At 35.6% G+C, this 25,090-nt stretch overlaps 1 protein-coding gene across 25 annotated transcripts in view; it reads right to left on the bottom strand.

Annotated features, from left to right (window-relative positions):
• The window catches only part of TBC1D5 (TBC1 domain family member 5), a 315,378-nt gene that overhangs the window by 242,293 nt on the left and 47,995 nt on the right, over positions 1–25,090 (bottom strand). For 11 of the 25 annotated variants that reach the window (XM_065051507.1, XM_065051503.1, XM_065051514.1 and 8 more), the window contains one exon: positions 8,624–8,775. The exons of 4 other annotated variants lie outside the window; for them this stretch is intronic. The gene's annotated coding sequence lies outside the window, so the exon portion shown is untranslated. Of the gene's footprint in view, positions 1–7,454; positions 7,520–8,623; positions 8,776–25,090 lie in introns of all 25 variants that reach the window. 10 more of the 25 variants (XM_065051508.1, XM_065051504.1, XM_065051495.1 and 7 more) reach the window with 1 other exon arrangement.

The following is a 25,090-nucleotide window of genomic DNA, read 5'->3' on the forward strand; positions in this document are numbered from 1 at the left end:
ATAATCAAAACTGAAAGCAGTTTGTTAAATAAACTGCTATAAACTAACTTTAAAAGACAGTTTTACAGGCCAATTTCTCCAATTACTGAATACAAAAAATTACTTTATATAATGTAACATAAAAATAATTTCAGGGAAGAGTATATTCAGAAGAATATATCACCAAGAAACAAAGGAAGAGCTACTTGTGTGGTGCAATAGGTTAATCAGCCACTGGTCATCCATAGGTCTTTCAGTTTGAAGCTGAAACAGTTGAACAAAAATCAAAGCTAAAATAATTGCCCCAAATATTCTGAATATAATGGTGCAACACCTGCTTATGGCACCATAGAAAAGGTAGAACTTCCCCAGCATAGTTACAAGATTCAGAAAAATGCTTAAAGACCTAATTGTATCAAAGAAGACATAACAAACTCACCTCTTTAGCATTAGGCCCTCGTTTAGTAGCAAGGGAGAAGGAATTATGTATCAGATGAAAAAGAATGCAAAAGAAAATCCATATTTGGTGCCTGAATAACCGTGAAGCATATTTTCTGTCTGAAAAACCCATAACAGTTTAAGTACGTGGGAGGCAATTGTCCTTGTGCTTATAATTAGAGTCCGAATTTAGGGATTTCACTGCTTAATGCACACCCACCCGCCTGTTATTCTTACCATGGTTTTTTATGTCAGTTAATGGAGATGAATACTCTTTTCCCACCTCATATTTACATCAAGGCTATTTAATTTTTTTAGGCTGCTATAATAGGTTAAACGGCAGTCTCAACATCACTCTTCATCTCCCACTGGACAACGAATGGCATTATAAGACTGAGAATAGATGAAGGCATATTTACATTCATAATGTTCTTGACTATAACATTTATGTAAATTATGATTTTACATTTGCAAATACTATAATTCTAAGTTTCAATGAACACTTTACTACTGTTTCATCATTAACTTCCTATGTACATTACACGGAGAGAAAACACCGATGAAAAATAAAGAAACTGAAGTGCTGTGATCAGAGAGTTACAGATCTTCTGCAAAAGGAGAAAATGCTTTGTTCCTAAATCGATCTTACCCCTATATAGAAAAGGTGCTGGATTACACCTCACCGCTAATTCAGAGTGCATAAAACCTACAGAGGTATTTAAGAAGGTAACAAAACTCAAATTTTACATTTCTGGCTTATATTTCAACTGCCACAAAATTCAACCACTGTACTGCTGATGAAAATGTTTTTTTTTTCCCCATCTGCATAAATAATATTTTTACTATTCATTGACAAAATGCCATGGAAACACTATGTTAATTACAGAACTGCATGTAGAGTTTGGGAACATATTTACAGATGTTATAAAAGAACGAAAAACTCAAAAATATCAATTTTCATTAAATAAGCTGTTGCTCCACCAAATGGATATAATGGTTTCTAAAAATCCTCAGAGTGGAAAAGAAACTTTACAGTTAAGAATATTCAACTCTCATATCTATCTTAACACATACACTCACACAAAAAATGTGTATTTCTATGTATGCTTTGTCATGATTTTTCTGTGATGGTCAGCTAAGTATTCCCTTCAATCTTTTAACATGTGACTCAAAAAATCTACGCTTCCAAAATGAAAAAACTGTCAAATCAAATATTCTGACTTATTTTGAAATGAGGAGCTTTTTTGTGTTTTGGTAAGAGTTTAGTAGGACATATTCAGACTGTAAATGCAAATATATGTAATGAAACAGCTCTCAAACTACCAGTCTCAGATGCATATGTTATTTTTAAAGAGGTGATTCCCTGGTACCTGAGAACCACTATGTGAATGCAGAAATGCTACTTATCTGAAGGAAGCAAAATTGGGCACATGAGACAAGTCAGATCAGCCCCGTGTATGATAAAATTGCTGCTTATGGATGTTGTTTTTCAAGTTACTCAGCATGTAAGCATTAGAAGATATAACTTGAAATTCAAGGACTGTGTATACATTCGAAGAGAAACCCTATAATAAAGAACAGTGACTTTTCTGGTAACTCTTACCTTTGTGCCATGTAATAGAAAAGAATCTAAAAGGACTTCACGTTTTATGTTCCAGTTTGGCAGGTGGAAAATGTATGGACTCGATCGATGACCCAAACTATCAAACTGTCTCTTCCATTAAGTATCATTTCCCTTTCCACAATTGCTTGAATCGACTTTATTTTCTGTGTGAAATACTAAATTTCCCAAGTTTCTGATGAATTGCTAGCAAAAGGGAAGTCAGTAGGGGTATAACTGCTGCACCGGTCTGAATTATGGCTACCAAAGACCGGTACCAAATACTGTGAAAAGAGTCAGTTATTTTGTGGGACCCTTAACAGCAAAATAATCAGGGATGTTGAGGAAACCTTCCCAAACTTACAGAGCTTGTTTGTACGGGAAACAGTGAAGTCAGTCTAATACCACTCTCTAATATTTGCTGCTGGAAAATACTGAAACCTTAAAGTAACCTCAACACTAATTACGAAAATTAAAATAGTCACAAGATGCTGAAAACTATTTGAATACTGCCTAAGTCTGATGTGCAGCTTTTACTACAACTCTTGAAAGAAGCTTGCCCATGAATTCTTCTGTGTTTTAGGTTCCTGCATTTTAATTTTGGCCATTAACTATATATTCAAGAAAGCAATTACATCAGAAGAGCAGTGTCAGAAAAGTTACAAAAAACTACATTAGTCAAATTTTCTTTTCAAAGAATCTAGAATCATAAGGCAGATCACTGTGTAGAGCTTCACAACTGAAGAAATCTGCTGAATACTAGAACTTTCTTTTTTATATTAAAAAGTTCATCCTTTTAATGATGTATTATATTATCTTTTGGAATGAGAAACAGATTTTGTATGAGAATGTCTTCATGTTTATAATAATCTACTACATATATTTTCTAAAAATCTAAACATTAAAGTAAAACAAAACCATTACTTTTTCACCCCAAAATGCTTCAAATCCATGCAGCTTTCATAACTATCGTTTTCATGAAAAAAAACCCTACAAATTCATTCAACATCTACATTTCATTCATCAAAATATATTTATTGTATGAAATGATGGTCACTACTCATCTAGCTGGTCACTATATTTCCAGAACAAAGTTTCACACTACAAAATATCCTCAACTGGAGCACTAAATCCTGATTAGACAAAATTGATTCACAACTTAAACATTTAGGCATTTCCTTTGCTTTTGTCAGAACTTACTTTTTACAAAGTACATGTTTTTTCAAAATTTTGAAGTCAAAACCCACCTGAAGATACTGTACAAGTTTTCTGTTAAATAAAACCAACCAACCAACAAACCAAAACCCACAAAGAAAAAATAAAAACAACAAACCATAAAACAAAACCCCACAAGCAACTTCACTAAATTTCCGTTCAAGTATTTATATTCCTAGTGAATAGTCAGTAAATCTGCACATTCAGACAAGTACTCCTGTATTTGCTTTAAATTAAGTACTTTCCAAAGCCTAAGTCTAAATGACCAAAAACAACTAAGTACAATCAGTGCTTTCAAGAACAACACGTATTTAAGGTCTCCTTCCTATTTACTCATGGAAGAAATACTATTGCTTCTGGATTTTAAATTCAGTAAAATCACTTCTTGTCAGATGGTACGAGTGTCGCCAAGCGAGAGTGTCTTGATCTGCTTTTTGTTGTTATGTTTTATGGGAAGAACATATTCACCTAAAGAGATCAGGTTTTCTTCCTTTTGTTCTCTCTGTTCCTCTCTCCCCTCCACCAAAGGCAGCTATGCGAGAATGACAACTTTTTCTTGGCTCCAGCTTAGAGGATATTTCAATATATAGAGTATATTTCCAGGATTTTAAAATACATGAGATTAATGTCTCAAGACAAAGTTTGAACACTGTTTATAGTGTAGAGAAATTCTTGCTTATTCCACAAGACATCTTCCACTAGACCAGGTTGCTCAAAGCCCCATCCAACCTGGCCTGGAATACTTCCAGGGATGCGGCATCCATAAACTTCTCTGAGCAGCCTGTTCCAGTGCCTCACCACCCTCATGGTGAAGAATTTCTTCCTTATATCACATCTAAATTCATCCTCTTCTAGTTTAAATCCATTAGCCTTTGTCCTATCCATACTGGCTTTGGTAAAAAGTCTCTCTCCATCATTCTTACAAGCACTCTTTAAATATTGAAAGACAGAGGTAAGGTCTTAGTACTGGGAGTTCCAACTAGCGAAGCTGGTTTCCTGGTTAAAATGACAACAAACTATAAAGCAGGCACCAAGCACAATGAAAAAGAGCTCTGCCAGATCTGGCTGGGTTCTGCCCAAGGCCAGCTCAAACTTCAGAGCCACATGGTCCAAAATGAAGCTCAGGAGACCAAAGGGAAAGACTGCCATGGGGCAGGGGCAAGAGAGATGCAGCAGAAAAAAAACCACTGCCAGAGGCAACTTGAACTGAGGAGGATGTGAAGTTGTTCCAGTTTTGTCAAGTGAGGACCAGCTACATATCATGGATAAATCCTGACAAGGTACCAAGAAAGAAGAAAGAATGTCTGAAGAGAATGTGGTAATAACACACAGTAGATCTACTCCCTACCAGCAGAATCCAACAGCTACTGAAAATAAAACTATGGGAACGACTGGTCTTGAGGTGATATTATGTACTATTGAAGGGGAACTGATATAACTTGATTTTAGTGCTTTGCAAAATAACTCTCCACCCCAAGCCTGTTCTTCCTCCCTTTGAAGCTGCATGTCCTGCAAGTTTTGCTATATCTAAGAAAAAATCCCTTAGCTTTTGAGTATCACTCGCTATAGCCCATCTCTGCAAAGCAGGTCCAGGCACTTGACCACCCACACTGTAGGAACAGCAACAACAAAAACACTGCAATGAATGCGTGTTGGGTTTTTTCATTTTTTTGAAAGACTTAAAATGTTCAGCTCATACAGATGTGTGATGACCTCTATGAGCTGCGTAACTGTGTAACAAATGGGTAATTTAGTTGCTCCACAAACCACAGATTATTGTAGTGTTTAAGAAAAGATGCCATCTGTAACATGTTTGCAAGTCACTAGATAATGCTTTTTAGACCGATACAGAAGTTTATTTGAACTTAAAGGAAGTAACTGACAAATTATAAAATGCCACCTATTCTACAGCCTGTAAGAAAATACATAAAATCATTCAGAGATATCTTCTTAGAAGGTACTGCATTTCAAATTCTAAGCACTTTCTGCAATATTTAATTATCTGAAATACTTCCTCTGAAAAATAAAGTCCATATTACCTGATGTTTCATAATCCCATTTATAAAACGAACGCTCTAGAGCCAGGCTGCAAGTCAACAATTATCAACTATTACATGGGATTTAATTACTCCTGAAGTCAAAGGAAATATGTTTAAAGCTATATAGTAATTTGGTTTCCTTACAAATAATTTCAATAGTGAAACTGGTTTCACCAGTTTCATTATTATGTCAACACAAAAAGTCTGAAATGCAAGAAACCAGGAAGCGTTAAGTGAAATCAACCTTGGAGAAGACTGGAATAATTTCAAGCAGAGGGAAATACCAGAAAATAAGTAACTGTCATTTGCAAATATTTTGTCTTCAGATAAATTATTGGTCTTAAATATAGGTTTATGAAATTAAGAATAATAAGTATAACACGTGACATGAGCACTATCACTTTCCCACCACAAAATTCTTAACATGATTTAATTCAAAGTCTGAAAAATCTACAGCAAACCAGTCCTGAAACAAGTGTGTCAAGCTTACTGTGAAGTAAGCACATGGATATATATTTTTAAAACAATTATACACATCTGAAATACTAGGGTTCTTCAAAAACTTCGATTGCAATGTTCTCATCTAAAGCAATATTCATTGCTTTCTTTAACGAAATTTCTATTTTCTTGTTTTCCTAAGAATAGGTGAAATAGCCAAGGACAGAAGACATTCAGTGTTCAGCAAATGGGGGATGGGGAAAGAAAACAGGTGCATTTTGGCAGCCTCTTAATCATGAAGACAGAGAAGGCAATTTAATTTTTCTTCCTTTCTCAGTTTCACTCAGCAGCCAACAAGAAGCAGCAGATTGTCCTGGTTTTGGCTGAGAGTTAACTTTCTTCCTAGTGACTGGTATAGTGCTGCGGTTTGGATTTAGTATGAGGAAGATGTTGATAGCACACCAATGTTTCAATTGTTGCTAAGCAGTGCTCATACTAAGCCAAGGACTGCTCAGCTCCTCACGCTCTGCCAGCGGGGAGGTGCACAAAAAGCCAGGAGGTGACAATGTCAAGACACATGACCCAAACTGGCTGAAGGGATATTCCATACTATGTAATGGCATGCTAAATATATAAGCTGGGGGGAGCTGGTTGGGGGATGGGATCACTGCTTGGGGATGGGCTGGGCAGTGGTCAATGAGTGGTGAGCAATTGTCCTGTGCTTTTGTATATTCTGTTGTTGTGGTTGTTATTATGATAATAATCATTATTATTTATTATCATTATTGTTCTTATTATTAGCATCATCATTGCTTATTATTATTGCTGTTATTATTATTGCTGTTTTTATTATGTTATCTTCCTTTGATGTCCTATTAAACTATATCAACACATGAGTTTTACTTCTTTTCGATTCCCTCCCTGTCCCACCAGGGGGAAGGAGTGACTGAGCTGCTGAGTGGCGCTTAGCTGCCAGCTGGGGTTAAACCACGACACAGATCTATTGATTCTATGCATGCTACATTACTGTATTTTTAAGCAAAATGAAGAGATTAAATGGAAGGTAAGAGCAGCCACCAGAGCTTTGAGTTTGCATCTCAAGTATCAAGACTTGTCTGTACCCTGGTCCACTACTGAACAGATGTAACATCTCCTTTGCAAATGAAAGGTATCTGGTGGGTTACAGACAGAGCGCTGCTGCTTGAAGCCAGTGGATTGCACTGGTCTGAATGCTGCTTCCAACGCTTGGAGTCAGAGAGGAGGGAAGCATCCCACCACTGAACTTTGCTCACTCTGAACTCGCCGTGGGGTAGAAGCCAACTTTGTCAAAAGCCTTCATACTTAAAGGAAGATCTCCCAGGCTTGTTCATGAGGGCAAAAATCTTGTCTTATATTAAATGTATACTGTCAATCAGAATATTCAAAAGCTGCTATAGTGATTTTCAACAATTTTAACTAGTTTTTGAAAGACACGTATTCTTTAGTAATAGGAAAAAAGCTATTTTAATCAGCTTTTCTAAGTAACAAAGACATTTGCAAAATTATGTAGATCAGTACAATAAGTTAATTATAATTATTTACTACAGCATTATCATGTCATTTTTTAATTTCATGAAGTTGGACGCAATGACAAATGATCTTGATACTACCTATAACAAGCAATCTAAACACCTGAAAATGCTAAAATCATATAACCAGCCACATACATACAAAAAGAGTAAGCCATGAAAAGCACCAGTCTTTACCTCTCAACTCTTTTTGACAGTTCCAAAATTCAGGCACACATCCAGAAGAACTTTCTGCCCCACGTCTGGTCAGTAAAGAAATTGAGGTTAACCTTTAATTTTTAATGTCACCTGCAGCCAGTGGCTGCTTTTTCTAATGCAAGTGACAGATAAACAGCAAAACACTCCCAAGATGATACACAAAGCACCACACACCATAAGTGCATTTTTATTTTTATACCAACTCAATTTCTCAAATGGATAACCAATGTTCCTACTAATTTACATTAAGAATTGAGTGAGGCGTGAAAATTGTTCTGATGCATAGGCTCTAATGTACTGCATAGTATTCTGTACTTTATTTCAACACTAGGAAAAACTAACTACACTTAAAAGGTACAGAAACTATACATACAATAACACAAGCACATATATGTCTTGAAAAATCTTTCAGAAAGGGTTTTAAATTATCCAGAGCAATATGAAGGAAAAATAACGGATTAAAGTCACTGACGGAAGTCAGTAAAAGCAAAAAATTGTCCCTATTAAAATGAATTCCCTGACCTTCAGTCTCTTGAATTAGTGGTTTTCTGTAGACCAATACTTGTACTCTACACTGCTAGCATTTCAACTTCCTAATTCCTTTACACAATTCAATAGCATCACCTTCAAATTTGCAAGGTAATTCCAAATTAAACAGAGGGAGTATGGCAAACTGAGGTATTATAATCTAGCTATTTAAGGCGAAACTGGCAAGTCCTTAACGGCAAACACTGTATCATTACTAAATCCTGCCATGTTGTTAATGTAAGGAGAGGTTTGAATTAGATAGTGAATGGCCCCTCCAGGTCGGGACTTAGGGTGTGTTATGGGAGAAAGCAAAGAGAAGCTCCGGCTGACACTGCCTATGTTTCACCAGTTCAGTGGAAAGCAGATCTCAATACAGTTATCTGTCACTTTTAAAACCAAATACTATAGTAAATATTTTCACTTCTCTCTTAAAATGTAACATGGTAAAGTGGGGAGAAAAGCACCTATGTTGGTAAAATAAGATTATTTTTTTTTACAGAAAGGGTGTTCAAAATAATTTTTGGACAACTAGAGGAAAGACATCACGAACATTGTTTTTATAAATGCTAAACGTGTAACTATGACATCAATGAAAAAAAACCATGGAAAATATAACTTACATAGTGGCAGGTGCTCAAATGCAAAGGAGACCGTTGTCCTTAGAATGATATTCTCCACACATTGATCAGTCAAGCAGCGCTGGGATAAGGCCCAACCACCAGGAGCAAAGATGCTGGAGTAGCAGTCCCTCTACCAGACTTCTGAAACTGACCTTTGGATGGAGAATAAAGATGCTTCAGGAAAAAATGCTAAAAACATTTTTTAAGTTCTAGTTTGACCTGAAGGGATTCAAGTGACCAAAGGCATTGGATTTCTTCTGGAAATTTCCATATAACAGAAAGTCGAGTGAACAAAACCAGTATTTTTTATTTCAAGTCAAATAAGTATTTCACATAATCATGTAACAGGAGAGACGGATACAACATGTAAGATACGTCCATGTGGTTCAATTTATTTACTTTTAAGAAGACAATAATGGCAGAGAGAGAACTTGAGCAGTAACAAAGACTTCTTCAGTGTTCAACCTGAAAATTGTATCAACCTGCAATTCTTGGCTATTTCTCAGCATTATTTTCAGTTCCTCCTCCTGTGACTGAACTTCTTAAAAACCTGTATTTTACAAATTTCAGTAACTTGACACTATTAGATGTATTTTCTAGAAAGTGGTTCATTAATTTTTAATAAGAACAAAAAAATGTACAGGGTTCTATAGCACACTACAGCTGGTCATAAACACACTAAAAATTTTCAAGGCTATGGTTCTAAGAAAAATTTAAATAAAATTCCAACAACTGATCAGCCATCTATCTTTTATTAACTCTCTTTTAACTGTTCAATAATGAACTTGTAAATCAATATTTTTTTAAGTTGCTCTTCAAAACATGTTTATGTGGAATTTTTCAACTACTGTGACATAATTGAACTCTATTCACATAACAATGGGAAATATTGTTATTTTTAAATATTTTTTCTTATTAAAAATATGTGAAGTTAATAGTGTTGAATTGGAAACAGCATCTTCCACTTTTTGAAAAGCTGGTACTTCACTGTGTTTCTACAATGTTTCAATTAGAAAACTAACGAACACAACCATCAAGACACATTTAGAAGAAAAGTCTTAAAGACACTGATTTTGCAAGTAAGTATCCAAAGGCTCCTTCCTGTAATCTGACCACAGTTGTCAAAATAAATTAAATTGCATTTAAAAATAAACTGTGAAAAACACACTCACTTTGAAGAAATAAATTTTGGAATTTCTTTTTTAGAACGTAAAGTAAATACAATTGTCTACACATGAGTATATTACACAGTTCCAACTAAGTAGTTGTGCTTTTTTTGGGTTGGTTGGTTGGTTGGTTTGGGGTTTTTTTTTTAGTTTATTTTTGTAGGGTTTTTTTGGTTTTATTATGTGGAGCCTTTTTGTGTTGTTGTTTTTTGTTTGTTTGTTTAATTTGGATTAGCTTCCTAGTTGCAATATACTGGCATATAAATATATTTTTATTGTAGTGCATACTTTGAGTTATTAAGCCTGGCATTAAATTTTGTAACAAGATGTAATATATCTAATTCAAGAGGGCTCAGAGTATTCCTGTATTATTTATTAATATGTTAAGTGAATGTTTGGACAATTGATTTCAAGTAGGTTTTGTGACTAAAACATGTGACAAAATACAATTTTCAGATTACATAGTCCATTTGTCGCAACTACTGCTCCTTCTAATTTCTATAGGTGTTAACAACTTAAGCAAAAAAAGCCTCAGTGACTAAATAAAGAACAGTAGCCAACTCAGAACCTAAAAGCAACCATCAGCATCATTTACATACAGCCATTAGCAAAGTATCTTTACTGCGTTTCCTTGCTGTTCTGCTTTCCTACCTTCTTCTGCTGCTTTTTATACCCTCCTTCCTGCATTTTCCCCTTACACAAACCAAAGCCTGAAAATAAAGAACAGTGAATATGTGTATTTGCAGAGGACTTAACTACAGTGAGACTACAGTCTTGTACTGAGGTAATAATGAACAATAACAAATGTATTGCTCAGACACCGCAAGTCCACCCAGTCACACCTGGATCTGATCAGTGACTGGTCTGCTTAGAAAGATCAATATATTCGACATACTGATCCTGTAAATTCTCATGGAAATAGGAGAAACATCCCCAGGTAATGCCTTAAATAATGTTTATGTATCGAAAGAAAATACTACTCTATTTAAGTTCTGAAAACAGAGGTGGTGACAATGTATTTCATACCAGTGCAGCACAGTGACTTTCATATTATTCATGGTGCTGTGATATTAGTTTTCAACAAGTTACACTGTAGAATGGTCTCTATCACTGCATTGATGTTTCCTGAGTTATAAGTGAGTCAAACAGAGTATGGAGAATGGGAAAAGCATAGACTAGCTGAAACAAAAGGAACGACTTACTCTGAATATGAAGAAAATTTTACCAGTGGAAATTTAAAAAACGAAGATATTAATAAGTTACTGAATTAATTTACAGAACAGAACATATGACTATGTTTTGCATAACACGACACAACATATAAAGATTATTTTTCTCAAAAAGTAACAGAGAAAGTAACTTGACTACATGAACTCGAGAGTATCCATAAGCAGAAATAGGGAAAAAAACTGCCTGTATTTGAGCAGAGGTGCTGACATCCTCATGTAGACTGACCACTTTGTCTGAAGGATCCATGTAGGCATTTCTGAAACCTACATGGGGACTGCATAAATCACTGCCATGGCAAAGGCAGCCCATCTGGCAGACTTCTTGAATATTCTTCACATAAAATAGTCTTGAAAATAGGAATAAAAATCTTTTCTTACTTGTGCAAATGCCTATATACCCACATAAGATGGAGGAAAGCAAGACTTCGGTATCATAACACCTAACAACTAGAGTTACCCCAATGTTTCAGGAACAAAACACAGATAATTTAACTTAAATTTATAAATGGAAGCGTTTAGGAAAGCTACCTTTTGCAGCTAACAAAATACACACTGCAGTACATACTTTCCAAGGGAGTCTTTACGTTTCTCATGGTCCACTGCTCCCAAAACTATGTTCCTGAATGGAAGACTGAGAACGTGAAAAAAATCGTAATGCTTTGTCACTTGTTCTCAGTAAGTCCTACTTCACTATCCTTCCAACATATATTAAGCCAAAGCCACTCAGTGGGTCAGGGAGGAGGGAAAAGGCAAGGACACAAAGAAAAGAAACTAGTTTTATTTTGCTGTTCTCTGTTCTCCCTCCTCTGATACTGTTTCCCACAAAAAGAAATTACATAACTAAGAATAAACGCAGAAAATTATACAAATTACTTTGATATTTCACTATTTTAGTAAATACATTTGAATCTCTTCATACGAAGATTCAGTGGCATTTCGAAGATTTATGCTGGATCTAAAGCTGAATGGTTTTCACACAGTCTTTCCATTTTAGTAAACTAGATTACACTTTAACTTTGAATAGCCATGTGCTACTTCTTTGACATCTGTCCATCATAATACTGTACCAGAATTAAAAACTAAAAATACTAAAACTGACATCAAGCTCCACTGAAACTATCTTAAGAAGAAGAATTTGTTTAAAAACAGAATATGTGGCATACTTGAAGTATGGTATTTGGTTACCGAAGAGAATCTAGGAATGTCCCACTTCTCCATTGCTTCTCAGGTGCACAAAAAAGCATTTTAAGGTGCCAGAAGCCGAGCGAGATACTCACTTGTGTAGGTCTATTAAATCTGTGAATGCAGGAGCTGCTGCATTTCACAGTCTATTATTTATATGACAGAATGAAGATCTGAAAACATGAAATATAGCCTTAAATTATTCACTTATTCTTTTCACAAAAGGAGAAACCGTCAATCTAACAGTAAAAGACTTCAAGCATATTTCTAAAGGTTTCATGAAAATTGCCTTATTTATCAAAACTTTATTCCCTCCGTTTGTTCATTAAATACTGTAGCTTTGCATTAAGGTCAAGCAGTGTCAACCAATTACTGTTGTCGGAAAAGTCGTACTTCCTTAATACTCAAAGAAACCATGGTATACAGTGAATTATTTTAATAGGCAAACTGAACACTGCTTACCCAAAGTACATTTCAACCATAAAAATGTATTTTAAGGGTTTCTATCAACAATCAATTATAGTACTATTTATTATCACAGCAGCATTAAGCATGATTCTTTGTCTGCTTAAATGCCAGCCTTAAAAAAAATACATCTATTTTAGCATATTCAGCAACATTCTGTTCTTAGCTCATACTAACAAAAAACAAACAAAAAATAAGTGACCTATAAAGCAAACTGAAAGGTAAAAGATAAACCACTGAATTTTAAAGAGACAATATCAATTGGCATAAGTATTCTGGCTTCTGTCCTCATTCTCTATTGGTGGGTAAGAGGGCTTGGCTCATATGACAGACCTGAAAAAAAATACACTTCCTTTCACTGCTCCTAATTTTATAGTCTTATTTTAGGGTAAAATTTTCTGTCTTGCAATATAGAAGAAAAACATGTGAACAACAGACAAATGATGGATTTTAAGTGGTTACATACAAATTTATTAAACATCAAGAAAAGGCCACCCATGGGCTATCATACCAAAGTCACAGCTGTTCACGACAATAGGGCATCTATAAGATATTTTGATGTAACAATTCGGGACAGAGTCACCCTTGTCCTGATTTTCCACATTTTAATGGTTTGAGATTCAAAAGGCTAGAATGATTATTTTAGTATCTCATCATTGCTATCTTTTACACTTCACATAAGCAAAATTTTGGATCTCATTTGCCTTTGGAACTAACCTGTTTACTTCATTCCACCTCATAAATAAGATGTGATGAAGGAACACTTTATTTTCTGATGGTTACCTTTGAAATTTTATTGCTACAAGTCCAACTGTGTTTCTGAAGTTACAAAACAAGCAAAACCAAAGAAAAAGATCTTCTACGCATCCTCTCAAGTTATACAGATAACTACAAAAAAAGTTTTCAACTCTGTCCTGTATCAGTGATCAATGAGACCTGCAATGATACAAGACACACATAACGTTGCTGCAATCAAGGAGAGGAAATCACTTAACAAAAGGAATGAAAAAAAAAATGAAAAGACTCATGCTGATTATGGAGGAAGAGAGATGTAACAGGGTAGGATCTGAACTAAAAAAACCCAAACCAAACCAAACAAACAACAAAAAAAATACCACAAAACCAAACAACCAAATAAACCAACCTCCACACACCAACAAGCTTAGAAAACTTAGAACAAGCCCTCTCCTGTCTGCCAGATGGGATAAGAGGACAGGACCTGATTTCCAAATGCTTTTGAAGAGAGATATGGTCAGAAATCAGAAAGGTGATTCAATAAAGAGAAATTTGAAGAGTTACATTTCGAAAAGGCACACCATAGACCTGAATACAAAATGGCCCAGCAATAAAACACTACTCATGGAATCAATGGATAAGAGAAGAATACAAATCAAAAGAGTAAATTTTGTGGTATTTTTCAAAAATACATCTCACTGAAATATGTTGGCAGGCATGTGATGTGTGGGTGGGTTGGTGTGTGCACCCATGTACACACATGCATGGGAAGAGCTGATAAATGCTTTTTTCCATCTCTTACTGTCCTGTATGCAGTTCTGGACATCATAATTCTTAGGAAGTTGTAGGCAAACTATGAAAAGTGAGCAGAAGTCTTGGGATTGCTGGGGTGTTTCAATCACTGAAGCTTCTCAAGAAAAGGTTTGATCAATGTACTTCATCCCGCTGCAGGAAAGACTGAAAAAGACGCTAATCTGTGATTTTCCAGGCAATATATTTCCCCAACCCCAGTCCACCTGCCACAGCCAACCACAGGAAGAGCCTGAAGTACAAGGAAGGCTGCCTCTGCACATCTTCAATGGCAGAAGCTCTCTCAGCTGCCTCCTACCTTCAGACTCCCATATTCAAAACCATCACATCAACTTGCTACCAGACAGGTGGATAGGAGTTGGTTACTCTGTGTGGCTGCTTTTAAATTTCCTTGACGTGTGCCAATACTAGATCAAGCACATCTGTGGGCAACTTCTTTCTGTTTTATCATTTTTTGGCTATAATAACCTAGCATTTAGTTTAAGAAAAAACGCCTTGTTGATCCTGAATTGCACAATACGAAAACAAGGTGGTTTTAGAAAGTCTCCTTTCGCTGCGCTGGCCTCTCCGGTCATTTCATGGATAGCTCTTAATAATTCCATACCTCATGCCCTGTAATAACAATTGAAAATTGTTTGCCAAACGGAATGCTAATCAACAATCAACAGCTCTGATGTGAACTAGAGAACAATATTCAGCTTTATGGGACATGTCATTTCAGCATAGTAGATCAGAAGAAATGGATCTTCTGTACTGATGAAACCATCCTTGTGAGGACAGAGAGAAGAAGCTCTGCTTTTCTAGATCCATCAGCTCTACTTGATAACACTAACCAGCAGTGGGAGATGTGGAGGTGGGTTGTAAGATAAGGAACAGGCTAGAGGCAAGAAGAGCTGTTATAATTATAGCTGGGAACACAGAATTTGTTAAAGGAAGTCTACTGTATAATTACATTTGAAAATTTAGCAAGATGCCCAGAGGCTGGCTTGCAGCTGTCAGGAACTGGTAATGCTTGAGTTCTGTTCAGGAGGCAACCACTGCTGCAGCTCTGCACACCTCCTGTCGTTGAGCCGACTTTGATAAGGCAAAGGAATGACTTCAACTAAAATTAGTACAATTACACAACACATGAGGTTGTACCTATTCTCATTAAAGAGTGTTCAGAGACTGGGCATTCTTTTAATTAATTAAAATTAAATGTAAAACTGATGGTTTCAATACTATATTAAATATATTTTTTGAATGAGTGACAATGGTAGTATTTTGTGAATTGCATGTTTTATTTAATAATAGCTAAAATTGGGGGGTTTCACTAAATATATTAATTCATAATCAAATTAACCTCATCTACTGGTTAATGTCGATCTGCATACAAAGTCATAGATCTCACTTTCGTTTACCTGGTCCAATCAAATGAGTGAAACGCAGACAATGCAAGACTGAAAAAATCCCAAGTCCGTCTCTGTTCCTTCCTTGTATTTAGAGCAAATTGATACTGCTACTGAGAATGCAAATACTTACCCAATGTGGTAACCTGCAGACAAACTGGTCAAGTATGAAATATAACAAAGATATTTTGGGAAAAAAAAAAAAAAAGTAGGGTTGAACAACTGGAAAAAACTGCTAATATTATTTGAAATTAATTATTCTACTTCAAAAAGTACATTCTGCTTATTCACATATTAGCAAATGAAGTGTTGAGCATGTTGGAAATTTGCACCAACTGCTATTTATTTAAAACAGATTCCATTAAAGAATACAGTCATAAATTTGATAATATTTGGAATGTTGGCAGAATTCAAAATTATGTCGTCATCATCACCACAAGAAAATAAAAAGCTCTAGAAGCAAAGACTGCAAGCCTAAACCAAAACTTTAAAGCAGAATTATTTCTAAATGCTATGACAGCTGCTTCTTTTATTTCAAACATACAATTTTATAAGAAATTTAAGTATATATGTCTACTTGGCATCAGAGACTGTAAGGAGAGAAAACTGAGAGTATTTCACCTTTAATTAAACCAGTTACTGCTTCCATTTTGAAAAGGTGAAAATTGAAGAAAGTGCTTAAATCCTCAAATAATGTTTAAGTGCTGAAATCATAAGTAGAGGCAGCACATCAAATATTCTTGTTTGGTGCCTCATTATTATAATCAGTTTAAATACTATAGTTGTCTTTCCTGTAGAAAGGTAGAAATGTTGTTTTAAGTATCATAGGCTTTGCTCACTTAAAAATTGTTCACAAAACTGAATAAAAGGTTCCTTTCTGTGCATCAACTGTGGCGTTTACTCAGTGTAGCAGGACTGCAACAGGACTGCTTTTTGCACTATAACACTTCATTTGAAGAGGGTAGAAGAGGTGAAGAGGGTGGAAGAGGGTGGAAGAAAACACACAAGAAATCACCTGTTTTATACAAATTTCTCTAATCTAATTTTCATAATATGAAGATGGATATTTGAAGGATGATCATTTCAACAAAGAAGGGAATCTATTGAACAAAGTTTCAGTTTTGTTTGACTTCCACAAATAATTGATCTTTACAATTTAATTTATTTCTTTTCTTTCATCTTGAAAGTAAAACACAGTAATTTGACAAACTCAAGTATTTGAAAGACACACAAATTAAATCTGGGTATCTTCTTTAAAAAGAGAAATTAAAATTCAGTTTGAAGGAAACTTCAGGACCACAACACTGATTTCAGACAGTAACTTGGGTTTTATTCAAATGTGATTTCTTCAGAACTGTCTAACTTCAAATATTCTGAGCCTTGGTCAATTCTGGTTGCATAAATATTGCAAACGTAAAAGAAAAATGACAGGCTTCACATTAACTTCCTCTGCTTCAAGCATAATAGTCTCCTATGTTGACTTTCAGCATATTCATCTATATTAGACCTTTAAGGACTGCAATGATCCTTTAGGAATGTACAGAGAACTCAGTCTTTCATCTAAAAATATTACTGTAGAAAATAAAAGCATTTTCATGAAATAGTTAACCTCATGTATGAACAATTCCACAGGAAAACATAAGAAAGCAAACTACATTAAAATGCTGATAGTTATACGTTCTTGCTGTTGCTCTGGGCAAAGAAACTTCTTAGTATTGATTCTGAAAGTAAAAGAATGGCTTATATGGAATTTTTCTGTAAATTCTAATATGTAAGCACACAAATCTATAAATCTAGGAGACACTTTCACCTTTATTTTAATACACAAAAAACCCTCAAACATTAAAAAAAAACCAAACAAAATAACAAAACAAAAGAAAGAAAAACAATAAACAAAAAACCCACCAAAAACAGAACAAAGAAAACTTAGAATGACCTTCCTCGATAGTACATAATGCAAAATGAACACTGCTCATATTTGTAGAAAACACACTCTTGCCAAGATATTAAACTTTTAACCAAAAGGTTTTCTATGGAAACACTTTTTTCCAATACAACTGAAAACCGCTAGTCCCGAGTGCTGGGAAAAACAAAACAAAACAAAACAACTACAAAATCTGGCTGTGGTTCCAAGTAGCTCTCTACTTCCGCAACATGATGTTTCTATCATCACATGCTTGATGCGTATTCAACCCAGCTTTAGCACACAGGGATGCCCATTGCCACACCTTGAATGACAAGTCCTGAAGATCAGTCCCACTAAAGCTCAAAGGCTGTGAATCAGAAGACAAACTGCTGCAACTCTCTGTGCCAAAACTTGTTTTGACTCTGCACCTATCCATACATAGCTACGAGACTATCCTGTCTTTCAGATTATAACTATCTTGAAAAAAAAAAATATTTGCCAGTTTTATGTTTTAGGTAAAGAATTATGACCTCTGTTACTCTTTAACACTACAGGTACCCATAACATATGATAACTTGTGTTTTCACCTTCTCTTACTAGCACTCATCTATGTATCTATCCACTGAAACCAGCAACTGTCAAAAAAGTTGCATCACACAACTAGCTATATTAAGTCTAAATTTACTACAGTTTTAAGATATATGACCACTTTTATGAGATGCAGGTTATCCATCCACATAAAGGCATACTTTAACATTTTGGTACTTACAATGGGAAGAAAATAGCCTACTGTTTCTAAAATTCCTTTCAAATATTTTAAATAGTTTGCCTCTATTCTTTTCGTCATAAAATAGGGGATGTCAAGAGCATATAAAAATTCCTAGATTAAGGAAAGAAAAACAAGAATGCACATTCTATATAAAGTAGTAATAGGCAGAGACAACTTCACTAGGCTGTGACATGTGACATCTGGTAGGCTATTATCATAATAAATGGGAAAAGTAGGTGAGGTTCTGTCAACAGCAAGGTATGAAGAAATGCATCTTCATCAGAATGACAAACATATCTGCCTTTAACAAACATAGGTCAGACTGAAATGCACGTATCTATGAGTTAGATATTTTCACTTTATTTAATTCCCTTTTCTATTTTAACAACATCACTAAAGCATAGAGTGTTCATTTGTCAGACATATGCGTTTATGCAATTTAATTTCTTTTTACTGAGGATAAATTAAACTTGCTAATAATCAATGGCTAAGAACTCAGAAGAAACAGCCTATTAATTTTTTCATGCTTTTACAAATCACTTTAAGCAAAGTAGTAACTTACATTGTCAAGCAACAGTCTAAAAATACTATACATTGATCCGTGACTCCTACTGCTATATCCATGCAGGTATCACACAGGTGTTGAAACAGCTTCAGCTCTGCAGTTGACCAGCTGAATGGTAAAACCACCTGTCTCCTGGGGATCACACTCCATGTTTGATGGTATGTACGAGCTACAAAAAAAGTTCTCATATAAGAGAAAGAAGAGGGAAACAGTGACTTTCTGAAGGTAGACCATGTTCCCACAACTCATGCATCTTACGGTTATTTTTGGTCCATGCTTGATTTTTCAATCTCATGTAATCAGATGAGAGCAAATCAAAAGAACCAACCTAAAATTCTTGTTCTATGGGGACTGAAAATTTTCACTGTGTGCTTTAAAAAACGTTAGAACATTGTTTTTTAATTTGTGACTAAAGGCAAGACCTAATTTATATTTTATCCTTTCAAAACTAGATATACACCTGCAAAGAAACATTTACCAGATTGTAACAATTTTCTGCATGTAAAAAAGTAGGAGAATTTTGAAAGTTATCAAGCAAGTAGTCAAGGCACAACACAATGGTGAGTTTTGCTAAGTCGCATATGGAAGAATCATGAAAGTAAATGGAAGAGGCTTTGGGTTTTGCCTTTTTTTTTTTTAACTTGTTTTTGATATTAAAACTTACTTGGAAAAGCAAATTCCCCAGAGGTATGGAAATAAAAAATTTTAAAGGAAAGATGGTGGAAAAAGTATGGAGTATTTAGATCGCTGTATTCCTATATATCTCTTTGCTTCATGCTTTGTTAGTTTTGGGGTCTTTCCAACACTATGCTGGTGAAGACTGTCTGTATGATGGTATTTACTTCTAAGCCACTTTCACGACATTAATGAGTGATTTGGTCACATGTTTTCAGACTTCAGTAGAAGAATTATGATACCAGAGAGACTGATTTGGCAACGTATCTCTGTCTCATGTGAACACTCACTTCATAGCTATTGTCTCTTGTAACACATCCATGAGGCTACCTGAAGTGGGAGTGCTCATCAACAGCCAGCTGAATATGAGCCAACAGTGTGTCCAGGTGGCCAAAAAGACCAACAGCATCCTGGCTTATATCAGGAATAGTGTGGCCAGCAGGACTGGAGAAGTGATTTTGCCACTGTACTCAGCACTGGTGAGGCCCCACCTTGAATCCTGTGTTCAGTTTTGGGTCCCTCATCATAAGAAGGACACTGAAGTACTAGAGAGAGTTCAGAGAAGGGCAACAAAGCTGGTGAGGGGCCTGGAGCACAAGTCTGATGAAGAGCGGCTGAGGGAACTGTGGCTCTTTAGCCTGGAGAAAAGGAGGCTGAGGGGAAACCTTATCACTGTCTACAACTACCTGAAAGGAGGCTGTAGCATGGAGGGTGTTGGTCTCTTCTCCCAAGGACCAAGTGATAAGGCAAGGGGAAATGGCCTCAAGTTGTGCCAGGGGAGGTTTAGATTGGATATTAAGAAAAAATTCTTCATGGAAAGGGTTATCAAGCATTGGAACAGGATGTCCAGGGAAGTGGTGGAGTCACTAACCCTGGAGGGGTTTAAAAGGTGTTCAGACAAGGTTCTTAGGGACAAGGTACTAGAGCTAGGTTACGGTTGGACTCAATAATCCTTAGGGTATCTTCCAACCAAAATGATTCTATGATTCTAAAAACATCTTGTTCTCATATCAATTTAATGGTTTTAAAATCAACTATTAGAAGCATCTGGAATGTAAGATAAATTGCAGCTGATGATAACTCTGTGGTTTTGAAATTTATTCATGCCCAAAATTGAAATAAGAGGAGTATCTAATGAACATTACCATCAACGGACATTGCTGCATAACACTTTACAACTTGGTCACTAAATGTTTTAACTAAAAGGTCCAGATTTAATTCACTATTCTGTCTGACTCAGAGCACAGTTTTGCCTCCTGAATCAGTCCAAATAAAGTGGACAGATTTGCATATAGCACATTACAAAACAACACAGTAGCTGTACAGGGGCAGGATCTTCCTTTCTCTCTTAAAACTTTTCTATAGATGCTTTCTGAAAAGAGACAGGTCTTTGCACATTTCAGTAAAATTACTCTTCAACAAATATGTATTGCCCATCAACTCTCTTAGAAGCTGAAATGAAACTGGAATAGCTTTGCATAACTCAATAAAGATACACTTCCAACTTCACTGTGCTTCTCAGCAGCAGCAGGAGCAAATTTCTGATGTTGAAGGCAAGGAATTTATAAATCCACATCAGTGTTTTTTGGTGAAGCTTCTTCAATAGATTTAGCGGATGGATGGATGGATGGATGGATAAAGATGAAGACAGAAAAAAAGAAAAGTCACAAGTAAAAGAAAATAGACATGTTTCATAAGTTTTCAACACTCTGCTAAAGTTCTCAGTGATTCCAATTCAATGTTAGGAGTGGGCAGTACTAAAGGGCAAGACTTTTTAAGGCTGAGAAATGCTTTAGAATACAATTAATATACTCAAAGCTTCAGGCTTTGATCTTGCTAGTAACACCACTTCCATCTTTCTAAGCACATCTACTCAAGTTCGAAAGCATTTCACAAATCAAGTTTTAACAGAAAAACTGCATCAATTTGCTACCCTAATCTGGCCGTCTTCAATAACAGAACTTGTATTCAAAACAGTAGTTACACTGAGCTCAAGAGGAATATTTTAAAATATAAACTGTCATTAAATACAGCTGACTTTAAAAGAACTGAAAAATGAAAGTCACAATCCTTAACTATTACAGATAGAAGAGAAACTAAGATAAGGTACAGAGGTTAAATGAATGGGGTATAGTGTATTTCAATATATTTCATGCGGGTTTTTTTTCCATTTTACAATCCAAATACAAAAACAGGCATCTCAAACTTCATCCACAGATATTATATACAATTACAAAAACATTACTAATTCATAAATAAAAATATAACCCGATCATTAATGCTAGAAAGCATCAATTTAAGCTCATCTGCTTTCAGGGGAAAAAAAAACCAAACAACCAAACAAGCAAAAACACCAAACAAGCAAAAACCAAACAAATTAACAAAACCCCCAAACCAACAACAACAAAAATCCAAACCAAAACCCATGTATTTGTTAATTCCTTAACATAAACTTACAATTGACAAAGTAAACTTGAAGAACCTGGAAATTCAATCACAGTAATCTAAATGAACAGCTAATAGCCAAAAAAAATAATAGATCTAGTGCAGATTTTACTCTGTGGCATACAGTTGTTGACAATACATTCCTCAATAAAGAAAAATTGAATTATAGCCTTAGGGCGGTTTAATTTGGTACAAATTTTGAATAATGTTATATACATTTCCAAAGCAGATGCTAAGAGACTCTGCAAGGACACTCAGCTCAATCAGAAGCCAGATTAAAGTTCCATCTGGAACGAAACAGTTCCACAGCTCTATTACAATTAGCAGAGTCACCAATGTCAAACTCAAAAGTTGGGAGATATGAAACTCTTTTCTCTTCAAAAATACAGCTATTAGCCCAAAACAGTGGCCCACACATCTTTAGAACAGAACTTTTCAAGCTGTCACAAACTTGTGCTTTTTTAGCTAGGATGATGTCCTGGTTTTGTTAAAATGGTAAACAGTGACAGAAGAAAACTCTCATTTGTATTATTATGGTCATGTGAAACACAAACACTATCCAGACACAATGATTTTATATCACCTCTCCCATTGCATGCATGTAACATTAAAAATCCCATGTGTTTAAGTAGCTGCAATACAGCAGGCTGAGAATAGCACAGAAGCTATTTGGGTTAAATAAAATTCAAGATTGATTTCAAATTCCTCTGATCTTTGCCTTCCTGATTCCCAAACTTCTTGTTATGAAGCAAAGCATTTTCCCAACATGTCATGCTGAAAAACTGCACCCTGAAGTGATCCATCTTTAGACAAACTAAGAACAGAATTACCTATGAAACCTAGTGGCTGCAAGTCAAAGCCTAATTCTTCAGCCAAATATTCAGCGTAACAGCATTTTCCTAGATTTAAGCAAAACCCAAACTTCAACTAAAGTTTACTAAAAGAAAGTATCCCTTCAAAGAACAATTGAGCAAACAGTAGTACTGATACACAGACAGTAACAAGCACGTTCAAGACAGAAAACCAAAATATGCCACATACCTTAAATTTACTATTTTACCATTTAAATATAAAATGCATTACATAAATAAGCAAGCCTGAATGTGGAAGTTAGAAATCAAATGCCCACATCCTGCTTCTTTTTCCCCCCAAATAAATCCACAACAGATAAGTAGCAACACAGACTTTTAAAAAATTACATCTCATTACACACATTTTCATCAAAAAAAGACTCGGTTAAAGAGCACATTTATGTTCTTCCAGTTGCTGGTTACATTAATCAGCCTGATTTCTATTATGAAATAGTAAGCTCCTAAGTCTGAAAATATCTACAATGTTAATATCCAAATAAGAACACAGTGGAGAGGCCACTGTAGCCACTACCCAGTTAGCAGCCTATACTGTTCTGCAATGAAGATGTAAATTTTGACCTCCAAAAAGAACAGTAATATTCACAATTTTATATTTACTACCTTTAATTAGTGTTCAAATACTCTCCCATAATCTCCATATCTGAAATTTAATCTTCTAAATCTTTAGAGAGAAAAATAAACAATCTGAAGCAACAACGCAACTTTGTCCTTAGTCTGACTGTTGTTATTTCTGAGAATAGCCCACAAGAGATCTATTGCCAACACCATGCGGCAGAATGGAGGCATTTAGAATAAACAAACAGGAAAGTCTGGTGGAAATCTAAACAGAGAAGCAAGATGTCAAAATTAAGGTCACTGCAACCCAATCAGTGCCTTTTGACAGAATTTGGGCTTTTGAAGGTACTGGTCAACAAGAGTGTCCAAGACTGTTGGTTACACCAGAAAGGGCCAAGGGCATCCACAAACTCCAGTATTGATGAAACCATGGTGAAAAGATCACTGTATTTCAGTTCCACACATGAACTTAAAAGCCCACCAAAACAGCCAGCTTTCGTAGTAGTTTATGCCGGTTTTCTGAAATACTAAAAAATAAAAAAGCACACAAAAATTAAAATGTTACTTGACAGAAAGCAAAATAATAATTGAAACATGTCTCAAAGCCTGGGCTGGGGCCACAGCGCAAGCCCAAGGAGTCTTTCCAACAGCATGCAGGAAACTATCAATTTCTTACTCAAAGAAACATCCGTGGTGTAACTCATTATTCATGACAGAGAAATGTTTGGCTAACATGGGTCCTGGTAACCAGCAAACTGCAGTGATTTAGAGTAAAACACGGGCCTCAAAAGGTTTCTCTTTCTCAATGCTGAGTACATAGATCAGGCACATACATAAGGCTTTTGCAATGATAAGGAATTATTTAACTCATTTCCAGAAGTAGTAATCACCCACTCTTTCAATCTTCAGCATGCTTTTTATGAAGGCCTGAACTGCAATGTAAAGATTTCCAAATTTAACCCATGATCTATGAGTCTTGTGGCAGTCATGAACTTGCATAGCTCTGGACAGAAATAGTGCAGTAACCAAAGAATCTTTCCTTCCTCATTCAAATATTCAGTAAACTAACAGTGAACAAACATTACCGGTGGTAGCTTACTCCTCAGGATCGCATTACCTGACCCTAAGCAAGTCATGAAATGATTTGACAAAGGCCAACTACAAGCTTATTTAGCTTCAGACCAAGTAAGGGACTGAAAGCACCTAGCAGCATCTCTGAACAATCTCTTTGTCAACGAAGAAGAAAAATACTAATTTTCACTGTTCTGTATATCTCAAGAGCTTTTGACCAGTGTTGAACTCCCACCTACTTCAAAAGATGTGACATAAGTCCTGTCTACTGAACAGAGTGATCTGAGTTATTCTGGTAGAAAATTCCAGATGATTCCCAGTAGTTCCTTGCCTGTGAAATTTTTAAAGTATCATTTCTTTTTCTGCTCCGTTCTGAGACTTGCTAGGTGACACAGGCATAGGATTAACAGTGTAGCACTGCACCATTCCAGCAGCCTCCTGAGACCATGCTACCACCTTAAAGCACTTGGAGAAAACTACCTCATGGACAAACAGCTGGCTGGTGTTGAACCATGTGAAGAGACCAGATAGGGGATGGTCAAAAAAAAAGTTAGTAGAGTTCGTTTTTTTGGTATGTTTGTTTTTAATCAACAATTGGCCAATCTACTCTGTAGCTTAGCAACACGCTTACACT

This window comes from Columba livia, chromosome 2 (genome assembly GCF_036013475.1).
Source record: "Columba livia isolate bColLiv1 breed racing homer chromosome 2, bColLiv1.pat.W.v2, whole genome shotgun sequence".
NCBI lineage: Eukaryota > Metazoa > Chordata > Aves > Columbiformes > Columbidae > Columba > Columba livia.